This window comes from Acipenser ruthenus, chromosome 6 (genome assembly GCF_902713425.1).
Source record: "Acipenser ruthenus chromosome 6, fAciRut3.2 maternal haplotype, whole genome shotgun sequence".
In the NCBI taxonomy this organism is placed as follows: domain Eukaryota; kingdom Metazoa; phylum Chordata; class Actinopteri; order Acipenseriformes; family Acipenseridae; genus Acipenser; species Acipenser ruthenus.
In genome coordinates this window covers 1,176,051-1,188,941 of record NC_081194.1, presented here as the reverse complement: position 1 = coordinate 1,188,941, position 12,891 = coordinate 1,176,051, and the positions used below count along the sequence as shown (strand labels likewise).

At 40.9% G+C, this 12,891-nt stretch overlaps 1 protein-coding gene across 1 annotated transcript in view; it reads left to right on the top strand.

The window, feature by feature from the left end:
• LOC117410467 (thyroid adenoma-associated protein homolog) overlaps positions 1 to 12,891 on the top strand; it is a 178,993-nt gene that overhangs the window by 79,653 nt on the left and 86,449 nt on the right. The window lies entirely within an intron of this gene.

The following is a 12,891-nucleotide window of genomic DNA, read 5'->3' as shown; positions in this document are numbered from 1 at the left end:
TGTCCATGCCATTTTCATTTGTTTTATTATTTACAATATTATGTTGAATAAAAAATCAAAAGCAAAGTCTGATTTCTATTAAATATGGAATAAACAATGGTGGATGCCAATTACTTTTGTCAGTTTCAAGTTATTTCAGAGAAAATTGTGCATTCTTCGTTTTTTGTGGAGGGGTACCAACAAATTTGAGCACGTCTGTATATACACATTATATATATATGTGTGTGTGTGTGTATATATATATATATAATGTGTATACATACATACATACATACATACATACATACATCTCTTTTACAAGGGAGGCCTGAATGTGCCTTGTCTATCCATCCATATGACATTTTTATAGCAATATCTAGAGAGAGATTTTGTTTTCTTATAGTTTGTTGGGGGGAGGGTCAAAATGAACAGCTGTCTGTCAGACATTGAGACTGTCTGACAGTCTAAACAACGCGTAATTGGAAAGTCTCTCAAAATGTATTTCACAAAAGAAAGCTTGAACAAGCCCCTCCCGAGCAAGAACAAACTGACCACATGGCTTCTCTAGCCAGGTGCTTTTATGTCATGTGACCGAGTTAATTGCTCATCAATAAAATTACCAACCCGGACACTTCTCTCTTAACAGGACACCCATATTTGGCCTTCCTGTTCCCCAGTTTCCTATGTAGACCAAATGCTGGAACCTTCTTCTTGTTCAAGTGGTTTGGTTTCCCATATCCAGTGGATCCTTTCTGTTCCCTTCCCTTCTCGTCTCATCTCTGCAGCTCTCTCGTAACCTGAGCCCAGTGGCGTGTGGGAGAGAGCAGAGTACGTGCAGCTCGGCACCTCTATATCAGTGCAGTGACTCTGTCGAAACAGTCTCAAGACTGACCTTGATAAGCCTTGATAACTTTCTCAACCGTGTGTGTGTGTTAGTACTGAAGGAATGGACTAAAGCAGCAGTGTGTGTGTGTGTGTGTGTGTGTGTGAGTAGTGAAGGAATGGACTAAAGCAGCAGTGTGTGTGTGTGTGTGTTAGTACTGAAGGAATGGACTAAAGCAGCAGTGTGTGTTTGTGTGTGTGTGTGTGTGTGTGTGTGTGTGTCAGTATTGAAGGAATGGACTAAAGCAGCAGTAGTGTGTGTGTGTGTGAGTAGTGAAGGAATGGACTAAAGCAGCAGTGTGTGTGTGTGAGTAGTGAAGGAATGGACTAAAGCAGCAGTGGGTTTGTGGTAAAATATAAATGAATATGAATACAATGGCTTCCCCTTTCGAATGGCCTCTTTCTATTTCTTTTAATTCGGATGGGTTTTGTTGCATAGCACACAATGGCACCATCTGGTGGCCAGATGTTTTACTGTTGTGCGTTTAGTTACAGGGTTTTTGCACATCAGACAATGCTGTTATTTGGCCAGTATAATCATAATGTCTTTGAATGGAGTTTTTCTAAAGTGCAGTCTTGAATTATCTGCATGTAGTTTCAATGGAATCATCCCCACAAAGCTCCTAACCAATCAGACCGAGTGATTTGTGTGCCCACGCACTGAATTTTTTTTGCCAATTGCGTGACATTGACTGATGAGTACTGTGGATCAGAGTTCTCTGTGAACAGTGATGCATGAGAAAGGCTGGCGGTTTCAGCGAACATGGAAACAATGTCTCATGTACGGATATATTACAGTGATGAACCATGTTTAGCATTGCGTAACTGAAGCATAATGAGCTATGTAAACACTGCACTAAAATAGCAGTGTTTCAGTGTTACAGCCAGCTTAATGAACGATTCCGTCACCTCTCACCTGACTGAAGAACTCCACCAGCGTAATGAACGATTCCATCACCTCTCACCTGACTGAAGAACTCCACCAGCGTAATGAACGATTCCATCACCTCTCACCTGACTGAAGAACTCCACCAGCTTAATGAACGATTCCATCACCGCTCACCTGACTGAAGAACTCCACCAGCGTAATGAACGATTCCATCACCTCTCACCTGACTGAAGAACTCCACCAGCTTAATGAACGATTCCATCACCTCTCACCTGACTGAAGAACTCCACCAGCGTAATGAACGATTCCATCACCTCTCACCTGACTGAAGAACTCCACCAGCTTAATGAACGATTCCATCACCGCTCACCTGACTGAAGAACTCCACCAGCGTAATGAACGATTCCATCACCTCTCACCTGACTGAAGAACTCCACCAGCGTAATGAACGATTCTATCACCTCTCACCTGACTGAAGAACTCCACCAGCGTAATGAACGATTCCATCACCTCTCACCTGACTGAAGAACTCCACCAGCTTAATGAACGATTCCATCACCGCTCACCTGACTGAAGAACTCCACCAGCGTAATGAACGATTCCATCACCGCTCACCTGACTGAAGAACTCCACCAGCGTAATGAACGATTCTATCACCTCTCACCTGACTGAAGAACTCCACCAGCGTAATGAACGATTCCATCACCTCTCACCTGACTGAAGAACTCCACCAGCGTAATGAACGATTCTATCACCTCTCACCTGACTGAAGAACTCCACCAGCGTAATGAACGATTCTATCACCTCTCACCTGACTGAAGAACTCCACCAGCTTAATGAACGATTCCATCACCTCTCACCTGACTGAAGAACTCCACCAGCGTAATGAACGATTCCATCACCTCTCACCTGACTGAAGAACTCCACCAGCGTAATGAACGATTCCATCACCTCTCACCTGACTGAAGAACTCCACCAGCGTAATGAACGATTCCATCACCTCTCACCTGACTGAAGAACTCCACCAGCGTAATGAACGATTCCATCACCTCTCACCTGACTGAAGAACTCCACCAGCGTAATGAACGATTCCATCACCGCTCACCTGACTGAAGAACTCCACCAGCGTAATGAACGATTCCATCACCTCTCACCTGACTGAAGAACTCCACCAGCGTAATGAACGATTCCATCACCTCTCACCTGACTGAAGAACTCCACCAGCGTAATGAACGATTCCATCACCTCTCACCTGACTGAAGAACTCCACCAGCGTAATGAACGATTCCATCACCTCTCACCTGACTGAAGAACTCCACCAGCGTAATGAACGATTCCATCACCTCTCACCTGACTGAAGAACTCCGCTGTGAGTGTTACAGGAAGAACTGAAGAGATAGGGCTTGTTTTATTTTAAATAGCTCTTCGGATCCCTCGGCACTGTTATTTATTTAATAGGACTCCTGTGTGATGTATATATGTATATATATATATATATATATATATATTTTTTTTTTTAAGACACTGGCTCATCCAGGAGACTGGTCATATAGAAATGCATGCTTTAGTCAAAGTAGACTTGATTATTGTGAATGTTCTTCAATTAATTTCCAGCAGATCATTATTACATCTGAGATCTTTTGTGAGTTCTAAAGAAAATAGTGGGTGGAAGCAAGCAGTCTTGAATAGAGCGTTTGTTGCCGAAATAAGTTAACTTTTATGTTAATTCGAGAATGTTTACTTTCATAAAACAAGTGACACCAAATGTATTAATATAACAAAACAAAATAGCTAAACGTTACCTGGAAGCATTTGTTTTCTTTACTTGTGTGGCGAATCTGCCATTAAGAGAATCACACTAGGTTTGTGTGTGCCTCTGTGTAGAGTGTTGTATACTATTAGGATCATATTGAGGTTTGCACATGGCTGCTTGTATGCAGACAGTTTAATAAAATAAACTGCCTATCCCTTCCATTAAAGTTAACTGTTCTATTTATGCAACTACCCTGTCTTACAATCGCAACGCCACGGTAACAGATATATATATATATATATATATAAACACACACACTGCTCAGCACAGGTTGCAGTACAGCACTCATGTTTTTACGGTAGTTTAAAATAGGAAGCTACAGAAGCAACACGTTGTTTAGGGTATATTACATGTGTGCCACATGGGTGTCTTTTTTTCGTTTTTGCAAATACATTCAGTGTGTGTACAAAAAAAAAATCCTGTGTCAAAATGTTTAATAGTCAAGTGTTTTTATATTAGAAAACCAGTCATGTTACAACTTATTATCTAAATGAAACTATGAGATAAAGTTAAAAGCCTAAGTATATTGTTCAAAATCAGTACTTGCTTTCTCATGCAGTGCAGGTATTGACAATGTCGACCCAGGGGACTTTTTCGACCTGAAAAAAAGAAACAAGGTCCAGGGGTTACAAATGGAGATTAGATAAAGGGGCATTCAGAACAGAAGATAGGAGGCACTTTTTTACACAGAGAATTGTGAGGGTCTGGAACCAACTCCCCAGTAATGTTGTTGAAGCTGACACCCTGGGATCCTTCAAGAAGCTGCTTGATGAGATTCTGGGATCAATAAGCTGCTAACAACCAAACGAGCAAGATGGGCTGAATGGCCTCCTCTCATTTGTAAACTTTCTGATGATGTTCTTATGCTCACACAGATCATGTTTACACTTCACGCAGACAGTTCAGTGCCGCTTACTGCTCAATGCGAAGCCACTTCCTGCTTCATTGGGTCACGGATGATAGTTGTGATTGTCAATAATCATTTTTCAACACAATAAAATTATTGCTACACAAAAATTATCGTGATTATCGATTATTGTTCCAGCCCTAAGTTAAAGCACAAAAAAGTGTAATAAAGCACATTGAAAGCATGGTTAAGCATAGGTAAATGTTGTAAAGAATAGCAAGACATGGCAAAGCATATTATTAAACATGGTAAACTGTGGTAAATGCATAGTATAACCATGGGTAACGTAAAACTGCACCAGTACTGTAGTACCCTTTTATAATGGTAGCGCTTGAAGGATAAACAGCAGCTGGCTTTTAATACATCTGTGAGCATTGTCATTCGCAAGCGCAAAATGGTGTTTGGTTTTCTAGTTAATCATGAATCAGCTTTGGCTGGCCTGCTTCTGTGTGTGTTTGTGTTTTTATCATTACATCTTTAAAAAACACCTTGAAAAAATCAAGTCCCTTTTAACAATGCTTGCGCCTAATGCTTACAGGCATCTGGTTTAACTCTAGCACAGCCACAGGCCTGTTTGGATTCATCCAGTTTCTAGCTTGTGTTTTAGTTATTTGTTATCCCTGCAGATAACAAGCAGAGGTCTGTGCGCCAGTCTTTCGCGCAGGTTGTTGATGTCTATCAGAATCTAGGGGTGAAAACACTTTTACATCTAGGCAACTGCTTCTCCAATTGTGCTGAAGCTTGCTGAGGACTTTCTTTAGCAGAAGTTCACTCTTTTGCATGCTCACAGCACCGAAGAGCTCAGAAGTGCAGTGCGCTGGAACAGGATTTATAATGGCACAGGCAGCAGTGCTGTTAGTTTTATTGCATCTTCCTGCTCCCTGCTATTAATTCAAATAAGGCACTGTAACCATGTTCACACAGGCCCCATCAATAACTCCGCTACTGTTTAAATACTCTCATGTAAGCTGGCCAGATCAAATTCCATTTGACTTCAGATATACTTTTATGAAACACACAGTGAATGAACTTTGTGATCTTTCCTGATTTAGGGGTCTTTTGATTGGCATTCTTTTTGCTTGGCAAACAAGTACGTTCCACTAGGGTAGCATTTAAAATGAATCACTGGCATGTTGCTGGTAAAAAAAAAAAAAAAAGAAAATGACTGATCGTCTAGACAGCAACCCCTTGATGTTGATAGCAAAAAAATAAATGAGCCCATATTTAAAGTATGTACTGTACCATGCAATGCTCATAGCCTCCTCACAGCCTCCTGTTTTTAAGTAAATAGAAGCCAAGTTATTGCCGATGTACAGTATGAACAGCTTCTTTTATATCATCTAGACTATGATGTGTTGGCAGGGCCCCCGATAGGATTTCACTTTCCGATCAGTACTGTAGATGTCATGCTAAAGGCCTGGCTCCCTGTATAATCACATTGTATTACAGGGCATAGACTGTGGATTATAGCTTGTAAGAAAATAACATGCCAGAAGAATGTAAACTATTTTTAAAACCATATGGGCACTGTAGGATCATGAGAGCTCTGTACCGCCCCTGATCGATCAATTAGAAATAGATGGAGCCTGGCCATGGACTGTCACAGACATCCCTCCCTTTCTTCTCTCCCTTTACTGCCTCTGCGATTTCAGGCTTCCAGATTGAAGATATCGGTGGCTTCTTAACAGGTTCTTTTCACACCGACATGCCCTGTTCTATCGTCCAGAGCTCCGAAGCAGTAAAGCATGTGATACGCCAGAGCCTTGTTTACTTCTCGTTCCTGTACTGAAGGAGACGCTTGTTTTAGACTGTTTAACCGTGACTTTGACTTGAGGCCTTTCATCAGGGCCAGTCAAACGTGCATCAGCAAGAGTTCGTTAGGTCATTAATACACAGAAAATATACTCGGTTACTGTGCCACTGTGGGATCAAAGCATAGTATAGCAATCCACAGGCAGCAGGGAATTGAACGAAAAGCTTGTTTTAAGACCTCTATATATAGCACTAGAAGGCAATTGCTCTTTAACATTAAAAATACATTACAAGAACACTATCATGAAAATCTCTGAACACGCTTCAGTCCCCTCGCTGAAAGAAGCGTCACGAGGAATTCCACGAGGGTTTTTCAAACTGGTAGATGTTTCAGTGAGATTAATACGTTTCAGTGTGAGCATCATTGTCCTGTGCAGCCTGTTCTGCAGTGTTCTACCTGTAGCGGAGTGTATTCAAGCTTGTGGGTTCGTTGTCATGTCATGACAGTTGTATCTTTAGAATGCAGAAGGTCTGATGTTCAGCAGTTGACAATTTGTTTTTCTTCATGAGAAGTTAATTGAAATGTGCTCTGTGCACTAAAAGGTCCCATTCCCAGACCATTATTAAATGTCAGGGACTGAGTAAATCATCTTTATTGTCTTGTTATCTTCTCCCCACAAGATATTTCGCTTCCAGCAGGCACTATGCAGGTCAAAGCTCTCTGTAATTTAGAGGCTATTAAAGTGATTGATGCCACTTCTTTCACTTTTAAACCCCAGACTCCTCACTCGTTGTGAGAGGCATGGAAAGTGATCCCGGTCAGGAATCTGGTTGGAAAGCAGACACAGTTCTAAGGAATTCCTTTGCTGGTTTCTTCAAGGTCAGGGTTAGGGAAAGCTTTCTGCTGTTTAGGTACTACTGAAGACTTCAGTCTAGCCCTACGGAAATACTATTAAAAAAAAAAAAAAATCGAAAAAAACAGAACCCTAGATTGTGTAAATGCTGAGGAGCTAGGAATACCAATAGAAACAAAAATCCAATGACAAACGTTTCGACCACATACACTTCTCAATGTCTTCAAAAGAGGTTCAAAAATGGAGACATTGAAAGAAAGACTTTTAGTGGAAACCTTTGTCATTTGTATTTCAGTTTATTTTAAATAGTATTCTAAATTTGGTGCTGTTTTAATAGTGTTTTTTAGTTGTGGTTGAGGAGCTAGGAGCTCAGAGACCTGTATTGATTAAAAGCCAGTGTGTTGCCTGGTTATGAGCACTGACTAAAACAAGCCAAGCTGACTCTTCGAACCCTTTCACTCAGTGAGAGCCAGCGATTGCCTCGTCGTGTTCGGTTTCAATCTCCCACAGAGCCCATCCAGCTCTGGAGGAGCCATGACCACAGACCTGACCTCATCCGGGGACAAACCCCTTGACCTCCAGGCCGGTTTGACCCAGCTGTCCTAGTAAATAACTAAATAAAACCAATCAAACCGGAAAGCCTTGTAAATCTACAGTCCCTTCCACATGAAGTATTGTGCACAGATTAAAAATGGTGTGTGTGTGTGTGTGTGTGTGTGTGTGTGTGTGTGTGTGTGTGTGTGTGTGCGTGCGTGCACCCTGGCTTCTATCGATGGCCACAGTTGCTTTTAGTTCTTCTTCTTAAAAGGCTGAAGATTCAGCTTCAAACCCATGTATTTTCCAGCACACCCCACACAATGAACACAGTCTCCCTTGTGCATCAGCAAATGTATCGGAGAATCAAACTGCAACCCTCTCTAAGAAAAGCATTCTTTTAAAACCTGCAGTCCATAAAATGAGCACACACAGACTAGCCACCTTTTAATCATTTCAGAGAGGCTGAGGCCTGTGGCTGTGCAAACATTCTTGCTTGTTAAGACTGCCCACTAGGAGTGGTAGAAAATAATAGAATTAATGACCATCTTATCAGTGACCCCTGTGTGGTCTTGTGGTTGATTTCCAGTCTTGGTTCTAAAACAGTCACGTGTACAGAAGGTGTTCTCAGGGTTTTGGGGGAGCACAATCTGCAGCTGATCATGTTTGTTGGCTACCATTATGAAGGCATTAGGGTGAATAATCGATAATCACTGTAATTTTGTTGCAGCGATAATTCTGATCGATAATCATAATTATTGTCTGTGACCTGTGGCTCTAAACTGTCTGTGTGAGGTGTAAACATGATCTGTGTGAGCACTGCGTGAGAGGTACTGATTTTAAACAATATACTTAGGCTTTTAACTTTACCTCATGGTTTCATTTGGATAATAAGTTGTACACTGGCAAAACATGACTGGTTTTCTAACATAAAAACAAAAATATTGTTTGTAAAATGTTAAACGCCGTTTAAAAATTACCGTAGAAAAGTGGTACTTTTGACTATTAAACATTTTGACACAGGATTTTTTTTTTTGTATGTACACTGAATGTAATTGCAAAAAGAAAACAACAAAAAAACACAACCATGTAGCAAACGTGTAATATAGCCTAAACAACGTGTTGCTTCTTTATTTTAAACTACAGTAAAGACATGAGTACTGCACTGCAACCTGTGCATCGCATGGGGAAACATAAGCGAGTGATCAGCACCCTCGTGTGCGTGTGTGTGTGTGTGTGTGTGTATATATATATGTTTCTGTTACCGTGGCGTTGCGATTCGATTGTAAGACAGGGTAGTTGCATAAATAGAACAGTTAACTTTTAATGGAAGGGATAGGCAGTTTATTTTATTAAACTGTCTGCATACAAGCAGCCATGTGCAAACCTCAGTATGTTCCTAATAGTATACAACACTCTACACAGAGGCACACACAAACCTAGTGTGATTCTCTTAATGGCAGATTCGCCACACAAGTAAAGAAAACAAATGCTTCCAGGTAACGTTTAGCAATTTTGTTTTGTTATATTAATACATTTGGTGTCACTTGTTTTATGAAATTAAATGTTCTCGAATTAACAAATGTTTAAATAAGAACAAAAAAAATATTGTTTTATAGGAAAACTGGCAAGGAATACTGCTGAGGAGAAGTGGAACGGCAACCTTGGGCTGAGGGAACACAAAGCCACTTTTTCAGAATCAATGGCTTGAAATCTGGTTCTGAGGCAACTTTGCTGTATCAAACCCAGTGTCTTTCCTGGTGTGATGCAGTGGCCTGAAACCTAGTCACCTGAAACCCAGTTCCAAGCCACACAGTGTCTTCGTGGTCCCCCAGCTTTAGATGTTAAAAATTGAGAAGTTCTGAACATTGGCAACAAAGAGGAAATGATTGAAATAGCAGTGGGCAGGACTCGGTGCGAGTTTTGCTGAAGGTGTTAGAAATGTATCGACCTAAAGATGATTTCAAGCTGTTAAAAATAAATAAATAACTCTACAAGACCAGAGCTTTTACTACACAGTTCATTTAAAAGCTGGTTAATAAGCAAGTTCAGCTTTACTAGGCAGCAGCAAGTCACAGGGTGTTACTTTGAATTTGTGCTTTCAAGTTTTTGATTAAACTGTATTCCAGTGTACAGTGCTATCAGGACTATCTGCACCTCATTCAAGAAGGATTTGTTGTTTGTAGCTAGCACCACGGCAACTGACGTCAGTTATGTTTATTAATACACATCTCAACATATCACGATTATCATTTGGGTTTCCAAACATTAAGAATAAACTAAAACAAAAATATATCCAATTATTAAAATATTTACACAGGCAAATCCCACTGGAACATAACTATGTACAAGAGCGACAGGAATGATGTCACAGTATTGGAACAAGAATTACTGTCGGTATAAAACGAATGACCACAAACAACATTCATCTTTATCTAGCCATAGTAGTTACATTTATATTGTCAGTCGATACAGTAGTTTAAAATAAATATGTATTGGCCACACGTTTTAGATTACTCTGTGATTGTTATATGCAGGTTGTGAGAGATTTGAACAAGGGCTCAGTATACTGGTGTAATAGTATTCTGTATTGTGTACTACAGTGTGTTTATAGGATACTGGTCCATGCACGTAATGCAATGTTGATGGTGTGTGTTTGATAGGGCAGTGAACTGGAGATGCACGTAATGCAATGTTGATGGTGTGTGTTTGATAGGGCAGTGAACTGGAGATGCACGTAATGCAATGTTGATGGTGTGTGTTTGATAGGGCAGTGAACTGGAGATGCACGTAATGCAATGTTGATGGTGTGTGTTTGATAGGGCAGTGTACTGGAGATGCACGTAATGCAATGTTGATGGTGTATGTTTGATAGGGTAGACTGCAGTTGGTATCTCCCTGTCTGGCTTCAAGCCAGGTCTCACAGATGCAATGTGTTTGAAATGGCTCTTGATATTTGAGATGCATTCTGTATCTTGCTAGAAGTACTGTGCAGGAGGGATTTTGTAGTTCAAAAGCTTACATCTTAAATTGCATGTAGTATCTCTCCCTCAGTTGCTGTATATCATGTCTTTTAAGTGTTCAGTCTATTGCATTTAGGGGAGCCAAAAAAAAAAAATATATATATATATATATATATATATATATATATATATATATATATATATATATATATATATATATATATATATATACTCTCCCAATTTGAAATAGCTAATTGTATTATTTTAGGCTCAGCTCACTGCTACCACCCCCACCTTGACTCTGGAGTGGTGAAGACAAACACACGCTGTCCTCCAAAATGTGTGCCGTCAGCCGACCGCTTCTTTCCACTCTGCAGGTCCGCCATGCAGCCACCTCAGAGCTACAGCGTCAGAGGACAACGCAGCTCTGGGCAGCTTACAGGCAAGCCTGCAGGTGTCCGGCCAGACTACAGGGGTCTCTGGTGCACGGTGAGCTGAGGACACCCTGGCCAACCTAAGCCCTTCCCACCCTGGCGACGCTCGGCCAATTGTGCGCCGCCCCTTGGGAACTCTCGTCTACGGTTGGCAGTGGAATAGCCTGAACTCGAATCGGCAACCTCCAGGCTATAGGGCGCATCCTTTACCGGCTGTGCCACTTGGGAGCCCCTGTAAAATTGGTTTTCATTTGATATTCGAAACTGCATCACCTAGGCTTTACAAACCAACTTTTAATGTAGAGCTGGACAGTTGTGAATATATACACGACCTTGGCTTCCACTGCAAATCCTATAAACAATTTGTGAAACTCAATACAATATTCTATTTATGAGCTGTCGTGATGTGTTGGTTAAGGAGTAAAGATTACAAAGATCTATCCCTTAATCACACAAGCAGGCCCTTCGTGACGGATCATCCGATCCAGTATAACTGACTTCAGACTCCGCTTCGGTGGTCATTATCCCCCAATTTCTAACAATTTCCACTGGCTCAGTGTTTCAATGAATAGTTCATCAGTAATCAGAACTTTTTATAATGATCTAAACAGTGGCAAAACAAAATACCTTCGCCCTAAATCTCTTAACCCTGATATATCGCAGATCCTTTTCCAGAGTATTGCATTGCTAAGTGATGGATAATAAATCACCCATGTGGGACAGTTATATAGAATTAAAAGATGGTGCCGTTTAGATTGTCAAAATAGTCCCATGTGAGCTAAACAGTGTAAGTGAGTAGAAACCAGGAAGCACCTGTACACATGTATGATCTGTAGCCTTACACTGTAGCTCTGAAGAGGTCTAGGTTAAACGGTAGACTGCCATTGCATTCTAGGAGAAATGCAGCACGCCACTTCATTGGAGGGTTGGATGGTTGTCCTGAGCGATGCTCAGACTTTTTCAATTGAGAAAATGTATTTCAAAACCTCAGTTATCACTCCTTAAATAAATCCCATTTCGCTCTGTGTACTAACCCTTGTGTCCCTGTTGAATCCGTGTCCTACCGTTAAAAATAGAATTGAATTTAGTGTCATCTCTGCTAGCCATCAACATGCAGACAGGACAACCAGTATGAGACATCTCAGTTGAACTGGAACTAAAAAAATAATAAAAGAACAATTCATCATTTTTAATGTTGAAAGATTAGTACTGGCCATGTAAAATGGAAAGAGTGTATGAGAAGTGTATATTTTGATTATGCACATTACTGGCAAATTAGTAACACGAGTCACATGGGCACGTTGTGCTTTTGGCCGAGTCTCTCTGTTGGGTAACTCGCTGTTTCTGGGTGGTGGTAGGCTGGTGAACACCTGTGTCTAGTTCTTGATTGCTTCTGGCCAAGGCCCCCTTTGTTCCAGGGTCTGGGTTGTTTGCGGAATGACAGCAATAACATTTCAGATGGAATCCGTTTAATTACCAGAACACCATTCAGGTTGTGTTACAGTCGGGTTTGCGTACTGCAAATTAAACTCAAAAGCTCCTTCATAGTGTTATAAATTAAACATGATTCTTCTTTGGTTACAGTCATGCAAATTTGATGACCTGGGGAATAGAAACTTAATAACTTCTAGCTGCCAGCAGCCCAGCCGGTTGAGAACCAGACGGGTTTGAACCTAGTTGAGGTGTCAAAAGTGTACAGTTCGGAATGGTACAGTAGATGTCTTTTTTCCTCATGTGAATCAATTATACTGTCTGAAATATTGGAGGGAGGTGAATGAATTTGAGCTTTTTTGTGATGTACTGGTGCAGACTGGAGTGCAGACAGCAGAGGGGCAGGCCCCAGTGTGATACTGGGAATAAGACGAGATTGAACTGTTTGCATTA